Raw genomic sequence first — 9728 nt, 5'->3', positions numbered from 1 at the left:
AACTGGACTGGCACGGCTATATTTTAGTGATTTTAGTGGAACTTCTCTTTTCTTTATGTCTGAAAGAATTAATGCCGTTGTTATGCAGTTCCTTGAATTCACCTTCTCGTACCTGTATGCTTCTAGTATTGGAGCGGGAAATCATTACCAGCAACTTCAGCTTCGTATAACACCTGTATGACAGCACATTGCTAAGCTTCTGCTGTGACACTGAGACTCGGTGCTGGTTGTTTCGTTTCTTTTACCACGTTTTTGTATTGATCGTTAGACTATAACTTGTTTCGAGGTTATGAATATTAAATAATATGTGAGTGCATAAGCGTATATGTTCGTGTGCGTATGATAGATATCGTCCGTCTGTCGACATATGTACGTATGCACGACTAATTATTGAATGCAAATATAAATGCAACTCAAAAATAGGGATAGTTTTATCATTCAAATACCTGACTATGTATTGCTATACTCAGGGAGTTGACAAAATACGCACGCTGTATTCAAACGTGTATGCGTTTGCTCATTGTAGAAGAGAGTTTACATTCTTTAATACAGAATATAACAGAGAGTATTAAACCTGTCCAATGGTAAGATAATTTGCTATTATTCATATTAAGATTATGCCTACTGAAATGTAACAACCTCTTTTTCGGTTAGCTATATATATATATATATATATAGGAGATGAAGATGGATAAAGATGAATAGGGATGAATTCTGGGAATTGTACAGAGCATTACAGAAATGGCTATAGGCTAAGTTATATAATAATGGATTCTCTTTTCATTTCTTATAGCTTTATGATATAGTAGACAGGAGAGTGATGGAGGGTTGTGTGATTGGATGATAAGAGGAGGAATTAGAGGTAACAAGTGGGAGACAGATATAAAGTGGCAAACGGAGTCATCTACACGTCCATGAACCGCGTTGGATGTATAATGTCAGCGCGTGTGGCCGACGGGAAACAAATATGCGAGAAAGAAACTGCACATCATATGAGTTTTCTTCTTTACGTGAAGACTAGGTCAATCCTCACTGCCTGATTCCGGTGAAGCGTACAAACGAAGAGGCGAAACGCTTGTGAATCTGAAAATACCTGCTGACAATATTTAAGGTTGGATTTAGATATACTTGCAAAACTTTTGAGTGGCTCCTGCAATTTCTGCTGGGGCCGATGTTTATTTCACCTACACACAAGCACATAGGCACACACACACACTCACACACGCACACGCACAAGCACGCATATATATATATATATATATATATATATATATATCACGTGACCACGTGATCACGTGACCGACCAGGCTATCAAATGTTGCTATACATCGCTGGTCACAATGTGATTCGCATTGTTTTAGCCTTCAAATGACGCCACCCCCGCTGGCTAAGCGAGCAGGCCTACAGAAGAAAGAGTGAGAGAAAGAGTACAGCAGAGATCGCCACCACCCGCTGCCGGAGCCCCGCGGAGCTTTAGGTGTTTTCGCTCAATAAACACTCACAATGCCCGGTCTGGGAATCGAAACCACGATCCTACGACTGCGAGTCCGCTGCCCTAACCACTGGGCCATTGCGCCTCCACACACCCACATCCACACGCACACACACACACACACACACACACACACACACACACACACACATATATATATATATATGAGAGAGCATGAGATACACAGATATAGACGACAGCTTCGTATAACACCTATATTATATATATATATACACACACATAGATAGATATAGATAGATACATTGATAGTCATAGGCGACAGACGGACTGGCAGACAGGCAGGCAGACACACAGATAAATAACAAATAATATTACAATAGCTAATAAAGCTATTTCCGGAAGATTTAAAGTCCTCCACATTAGTGGGTGAAGCGTCTAGGTTCACTAATATTTCATACCATGCTAACTGGTGGCATGTTTGTTAAGTGCCAAAAATAAAGAAAGAGGAAAGATTCATATTCAAGGTTCTTACTGAATGTTGACACTTAATGCTTCAGGTTTTCAAGAAGCCACAAGTTTATCCTGTCTCACAAGTAGAATTTTAAGGAGGGAACGAAGAAAACATATATATAAATATGTATTTGTGTTTGTGCGTGTATATATATATATCTATATATATATATATATATATATATATATATATATAATAATATATATATATATATATACATATTCATACATAAATACATATATGTATACACACACATATACGTTTGCATGTGCGTATGTGTATGTATGTATGTATGTATGTATTTATGTATGTATTGGTTAATAATGACCAATTAAATTTTGGCAGTTCTGAAAGGACACACATCTACTTAGAGATAATGTTTTACTTTATATCAGCACCTCTGAAAGCATGGTACTGATTTCCTTTCTGTCTCAGCTTCTGTTTTGTGTGTGAGGACAAATTTCCCTTCTGGTAAAAAAGAAAAAAAAAGAAAAACATCTCCTGTTACTTTTGTCTATTTATTGATTTATTTGTCAAAATGTGTGAGGCTTTTTATATTTTTTATGACATACAAACGTAGATATATCTACATATAGCATACAGAAATGAAGGGGGGTCAGGAATGTTTCTAGTATAAATGAAGATTGCTTTTTTATCCTGGGGTCCTGACTTCAATAACATTACTTGGCACATTGGCTAATCGCCTATGTAATGGATTGCATGCCTAATTCATTGGGCCATATGAATATATAGATATAGATATATAGATAGAGTATATGCATTCAAACATATAAGGGATGGCCATAATAGGACATCCGACTCACTAGAAAGAGCAGCCAAACTCCAAACCACTAATAGTTGTAATTCTGAAATGGAAAGAGAAATAAAAACATTTACCCTATCCTTTTTTATTTCTCTTTCCATTTCAGAGTTACAACTATTTAGCGGTTTGAGTTTGGCTGCTCTTTCTAGTGAGTCGAATGGCCTATCAGGGCCATTCCTTATATTGTTGAATGTATATTATATAGTCTTTGACTATCTTTTCTTTCTCACTAGACCGCTGGTAGCGGAGAATTTTTTCTAGAATTTTTTTGCTACCCTAAAATTTATTAATTATAGATAGAGTATATGCGTAGATTCATACACACACGCACATATAATAACGTGTGTGTGTACGTGTCTGTGCGTGTGCGTGCGTGTGTTTGCATGTGTGTGTGTGTGTCTGAGTGTTTCTGGATAACAGACCTGCTGCCATTTCTCTCTACCTTCTCAGCCACTGCTACTTTTGTCTTTGCTCCTTTGGGCTTTGTGGACTCATACCACACAAACTTACATCCCACTCGTCTTTCATCTTTCCAGCACCTTTGTTTTACCGCACTCGTTATTGCCTTTATCCTTCAATCCCAGAACATCCGCCATCTTTGCTCATATCTTTCACACGAATTCTTGAGCAAAGTTTAAAGAAAAATATTAATGGCATCAATCTCACAGTTTGAGAAATCCTGCAAATACCATAAGTAAAAACTCTTTTGCCAAACCCATCAAAAAGAAAATTCACCTTAGATTCTGTTGAGCAAGCACACCAAGTTTTAACGTTCTAACTTATTTCCACTATTTACAGTAGTGCTTGGAATGAATGTGTGTAGCGTGTGTTCATTGCATTGACCATAACAGAGAAAGTTGAGCAGAGAATCTGCATCAAATTTTGCCAAAAGCTTGGCGACACCTGCTCAGAAGCCTAGGCAAAGTTTTCAAAAAGTTTTCATCGTTCTCGACACAATCAAGGAGATCTTGTGCAACTGAAACCCGAGTGTCTTCTTGGTCAGCTGAAAGTAGTCTGGGTATAAACTTGGCAGACACGTGTCTTATACCCACATCTTCTTTTATAATTGACTGAAAGTGAACCGTAACTAATCTGCACATTCTCTGATAACTCACGGATGGTGATTCGACGATTTCCCCTCACAATTGCACGCACATCTGTGATGTTTTTCTCAGTTCTGCCGGTTGCGAGTGTCCCAGAATGCTTGTAACTATCGACATTTTTTCATCCATCTTGGAAACGTCTGAAACACTCCTACACTTGTGTGCGGCTCATACACTCCCCTCCGCACACTTTCTGCAACTTTGCGTAGGCCTCTGAGCAGGTATCGCCATGACAACTTTCTCTGTCACGGTCAATGCGATGATCACTCGCTACACACCTTCCTTCAAAGTACTGCTGTAAACAGCGGAAGTCTGTGCCTAGCGGCTCCACTTGGTGTGCTTTAGCTTCGTTACTATAGTAACAGTCGAGACACTTATTGATCAGACCTCGTATGTACGTGTTTGTGTGTATGTTAGAGAAACCTGCGGCAAGCAGGTAGTATGCAACACATTCGTTATGTAAAAAAATACTATTTTTTTCTTAATTTTATTCGGTTTAAGGAAACGTAGACTCTACTAGCTACATAGAAGACAACCCATTTGGGAAAACAGTAGTCTAAATAAAAATTTACGCACAAAAGACAAGTTTTTGCAGGCCTGAGTAAAGAGCCTATACAGAAGATGAGCGATTCTGAACAAAAGTCTGAACAAAAGTTAAGAGCCTTTACAGACGGACAGATTCTGAACAAAACAGAACAAAACATACAGAAGACGCTTCAGACAATGTTCCTAGTGTTGATGGCCTGCAAAGAGATCAATAATAGGAATGTCATTTACATTTACATGCCCAAAACATATTAATTGTGGAAACTTCAATATATCATCATCATCATCGTTTAACGTCCGTTCTCCATGCTAGCACGGGTTGGACGGTTCGACCGGGATCTGGGAAGCCAGAAGGCTGCGCCAGGCTCCACTCTGATCTGAAAGTGTTTCTTACAGCTGGATGCCCTTCCTAACGCCAACCACTCCGTGAGTGTAGTGGGTGCTTTTTACGTGCCACCGGCACAGGTGCCAGGCGAGGCTTGCAACGGCCACGATCGGATTGGTGCTTTTTATGTGCCACCGCACGGAAGCCAGTCCAACGCTGTCATCTCTCTCTATATAAACGGCAGTTTGTCTGTGCGTGTTTCTGTGTGTCTGTTTGCTTGTACCCTCACCCTGACCACGGCTTTCAACCGATTCTGATGAAACTTGACACACACATAGCCCAATGTCATAATTCAAAACTAACGCAGCGAAAATTTTGAAAAGTTCCCCCATTTCTGAAAAAAATTGATAAATTCGACATGGGGTCGAGAATCAGAAAAACAAACCACAAACTGTCTAGGGGACGCAACTCCACCTTTTTTAACTAAAAAAAAAATTTACCATCATTTTTTTCCATTTTTTTGCTATTTTTTGGCTATAACTCTCTAAAATTGCTTTATAGTTATTTCCCTTACAAACCTGAGCAACGCCGGGCGATACTGCTAGTATATATATATATGAGTGTGTGTGTGTGTGTGTGTGTGTGTATTGCACAAGTATATATACATGAAAGTAAAGAGGCAAATGGAAACATGTCATGTGTGAAAATCCCTTAATCGTCTTCAAACACTGTCTGTTAGTCGCAGAAGCTGGCTATCAACCCCCAAAACACAGGAAACTTTCTTCCCGAAGTCAGACTCAAAATTCCAGGGTTGTTGTCATTGGTGACGACATGATCAAAGATAAGCCTATAGAGATTGTATATAAGTGTTGCAGCGGGTAGGAATAAATATGCGCTGTGTTTAAGAGTTAAGATAGAGTAGAAGCTCAGCCAGACTTCACATAGGCAAAGAATACAATTACGAAGTCTTTCGTATCGGTAACAGCGTAAGAATCGGCATATTCTTTAGGAATGGGATAAATAAAGTGAATCAAATTAAAGACATAATACTTAAGTTTAGATAAATCATAAGCAAAATGACAGCAACCGAGATCTCTGCATATACATCGCAATCAGTTGGGGAAAAAAAAACTACGTGGCCCCTTTTCAGAGTGCTATGATATCTAATGGCAGTAATTTCATTATCATGACTGGTGACTTTTACACTTAAATAACACGTTGGACAGCACAATGGTGGTTAATCTAAAGTAGTCTATCTTATTTCAATGTGAGATCTCTCCTGAAAGATGTAAATATAAAGAGAAAATGTTTTCATTATTTACATTATTTACAACTGACGGATATTTGTCCACATCTTGTTTGTTGTTAACACATCGTTTCGGCTGATATACCCTCCAGCCTTCTTGAGGTGTCTTGGGGAAATTATTGAGTAAACGTAAAATCTTGTTCGCATCCAATCCAGCGTTATTGTTGAATGCTTAACGAGACTATCCAGTTTCAACACGTTGAAACTCGTCTTCTGGGATTCAACAGATGCTAATAAACTCATTAAAATTTGCAGTTTAATCGGATAATCGCCAAGTTAGAATCTCCTACAGCAATTCTGCATTAATTTTGCTTGCAATGCAATTAAAGTTTATTAAATACATTTATTTAAGAACGAAGCTCAGTTGTGATTCTGTTCCTGGATTAGTTCAAATGCTGAAAGTAGACATACGTCCCTCACATAAAGAAACTTTCAAAGACATCTAAAATGGGCACAAATCAAATGCAGCCACTCAAATCTTTATTCGAGACCACAATAAAAAGTTTTATGATTGCAAACAAGACAAAACTCTGTGTTGGCGATTGGTATCTTGCAAAATTGGTAATGCAAAAGTGACAGAAAATTTTGATGAAATTCCAATGTTTTCTGCTATGAGTTTAAAATTAGTCCTGCTCGATCTCGAGTTTGTCAAATATCATTTCCGGCTTTTGATGGTATTCGTGTTGATATGAAATTTACTATCACATGCATTAATTAACTGATTTATTTATGGATAATTGTCAGCACATTTAACTGTAAAGATAACTAAGTGCATTAAGGTATAAATATGTCCTTAAAATGGACATTCCATGCAAAGAAATCTGAAGTTCTTGTTCTAATATTTTCATACTTAGACATTTTTTTTCACCTTTGTTGAAGTCTTAGTTGCAAACTTGAATAAACTAACTGTATTTTGAAATTAGAAATGTCGAACTAACCATAGTTTTTATATATCGAATAATTATTTTGTTCCTTTAGCATTTTGAATCACGTCAAGGATTTTTATTGGCAAAAATTCTCCACAGAGCTCAATTAATTAGTTTGGTATTCATATAAAAATAAAAAATAATGATAACAGATTTTGGCGCAAGGCCAATAACTTGGGGTGCAAGCCGATTACATCGGCACCAGTACACGACTGGTTCTTATTTTATCGACTCCGAAAGGAAGAAAGGCAAAGTCGACCACCGGCAGAATTTGAAATTAGATCGTAAAGACAGACAATATGAAGCAATGAATTTTTCCTTGCGTGTTAACGATTCTACCAGTTATACTTATAGAAATAATGGACTCGAATTGCTTAGTGACTTTCATTTGATTAGTTTCATGCTCTACAGAAAGTGGGTCGTATTTGCTGAGAAACACAATATGCCACGAAAGTTTCCACGCTCAAAATCACCAAAATGTTGACCAGGACAAAATATAAATAAAAAACAATTCCTTCTTACATAGAAATAAGATATCATTTAAGAATCTTAATTAGTTATTAGCAGTTTTTGTTCCTTTAATTAACATAATCAACAATAATATTATCAGTTTATCTTCAAGCTGATGCTATCTTAGTGGCTGTTTTCCAGTAAACATAGTTTTCTTTGGAGGAAAAATAGGAAACAAAATTACTCCAAAATACAAAAATACAAGAAGCAGAAAATGTTGCTCGTAATTTTGAATTGAATATTAGAATGCTCAGCTAATTGTGAAGCCTTAGTCAGAGAAATCAAAGAAAATCTCATATACATTATCAGATTTTTTTCGAGTCTACATTATCAAGTGGAATTTCCTCAGAAACATAAGTAAAATGACACAGATGGCTAATGATTACGTAAAGCTGGAAAAAGCTTATTCTTTAAACCATATCTAATGTAAATATTAAATCAGAGATATTTACTAAAAGCTGCCACTTTGACAAGCGCTTCCTAAAACACTGGAACATTATGTTTTCACTTCACTGATTGGATCTGAGTATTTTTACTGACCAAATCATAAGTTCTTATTAGCAGATTTTCCTGATCTCACAATATATATATTTCAAAATATTCTACTCTATTTTTCCACGGACATATATCTTGTAAATGTTTCAGTAATAGGCCCAGTCTACCATCTAGTGATTGCTTTGAAGTACATTTATATGAAATTGTCAGTCATGATGCAATAACACCATCAGTTATGAATAGTTTCTTAGGCTAGTTTCTTGGCAACTCACTTTGTGTACGGTCTGCCGAACAAAAATCGTGGTTCGGAAACATTTTATCTCCGTTCATCTTATATAATTTTACGCATGAAACTCTTCATACTGCCTACATAAGTCGAGATGGATATTGTGATTATTTGTAAAAGAAAAAAAAAATATATATATTTTTTTATTTTGAGTTTTCATCATGTTTACATGGGTTGGACAGATCTTCAGCAGCATAGCGTATTTATATCTTTTTTGATATTTGTAATTTATTCTTGGGGATTTCCCTTCGGTGATCAATATCATCCATTACTTTTTCCAATATCTTCCTCAGTTTCCTTTTCATTTGTATTCTTTGTCACTTCATTACCTCACATGTCCGTACTAGTTCAGTCTCCACTCTTACACACATCTTATTTATCTCATATCCTGTTTTTCTCTTAGTTCATCTGCTCTGTGTCGCATATGCATACACGGTAGTATGAAAAAGTTCCCGGACTAGTTTTGTAGCGAACCAACAGATGGTAGCACACGGTTGCATGTGCAGTGAGAGTTATCAGTGACCTTCAAGAGGCAGAGTGCCAAGTGACATTACTGTGCTACTTCGCAAGGTGTGAAATATGTGTTTTTGTGACCGCAATTTTTCGAGTGGCACAGGCGCTCCAAAAGTGTAAGAACGTCCCTGAAAGGGCATGGGCGATCTAGAAGACCTCCGACGAGCATCACCCACGGAAACATGCAGAAAAGTCATCAGCTTGTGTATGAGAATCAACGACATTACAGATGTTATTGGTCTGTTGTATGGCTCCGTGGAGGTAATCCTAACGTCTAAATTGAACTCGCAGCGAGTCTCTGCCAAGTTTTGTCCCCCGCCTGCTGACCACTGAGCAGAGGGAACAAGATTTATGTCAGTGTGCCACTGATGACCAATCCTTTGTGTCGAGGATCATCACCGGTGACGAGAGTTAGGTCCGCGGGTACAACCCTGTGACGAAACAGTAGCCGTCACAATGGAAGAACTCTTCATCTCCATGACTGAAGAAGGCACAACAGAGACGTAGCTCAATCAAGAGCATTATCATAGTATTTTTATTTCAAAATCCGCAGTATTGTGCATCGAGTATCCTTGCCCGCGGGCCAGATCGTCAATCGAGAGTTCAACCGCGAAGTCTTTGAAGAGTTTGAAAGAGGGCATTTGGCAAAAGAGACTGGAATACTGCTGCTAAGGACCTTTTCAAGTTAACGAGTGAGCCTCTACATAATTAACCCCTGCAGGTAGTAACATAAAATTAAAAATAAGGAAAGAGTACTCCAAGGTAAGAACTATTTTGATTTTTTTAAATAGTCGCCAAGTGATCAGAGATGAGGAATTTGCTGGTTCTGCATACAAACGCTAGTCTTTGTGGTGCATTTTGCTTTAACTATGTCATGTATGTGGGATTACCAGAAAAGATCATCTGAGATTCTACATATAGGCGCAGGAGT

The 9728-nt window shown here is 37.6% G+C and overlaps 1 long non-coding RNA gene across 1 annotated transcript in view; it reads left to right on the top strand.

Moving 5' to 3' along the window:
* Positions 1 to 383: 383 nt before the first annotated feature.
* Positions 384 to 9728, top strand: part of LOC118767352 — an 11389-nt gene continuing 2044 nt past the window's right edge. Inside the window, exon 1 of the long non-coding RNA XR_005003274.1 lies at positions 384 to 584. This is a non-coding gene — a long non-coding RNA (uncharacterized LOC118767352). The remainder of the gene's footprint in view (positions 585 to 9728) is intronic.

This window comes from Octopus sinensis, linkage group LG20 (genome assembly GCF_006345805.1).
Source record: "Octopus sinensis linkage group LG20, ASM634580v1, whole genome shotgun sequence".
Classification (NCBI taxonomy): domain Eukaryota; kingdom Metazoa; phylum Mollusca; class Cephalopoda; order Octopoda; family Octopodidae; genus Octopus; species Octopus sinensis.
The sequence above is the reverse complement of the archived record's forward strand: the minus strand, read 5'-3'. Positions and strand labels throughout refer to the sequence as shown.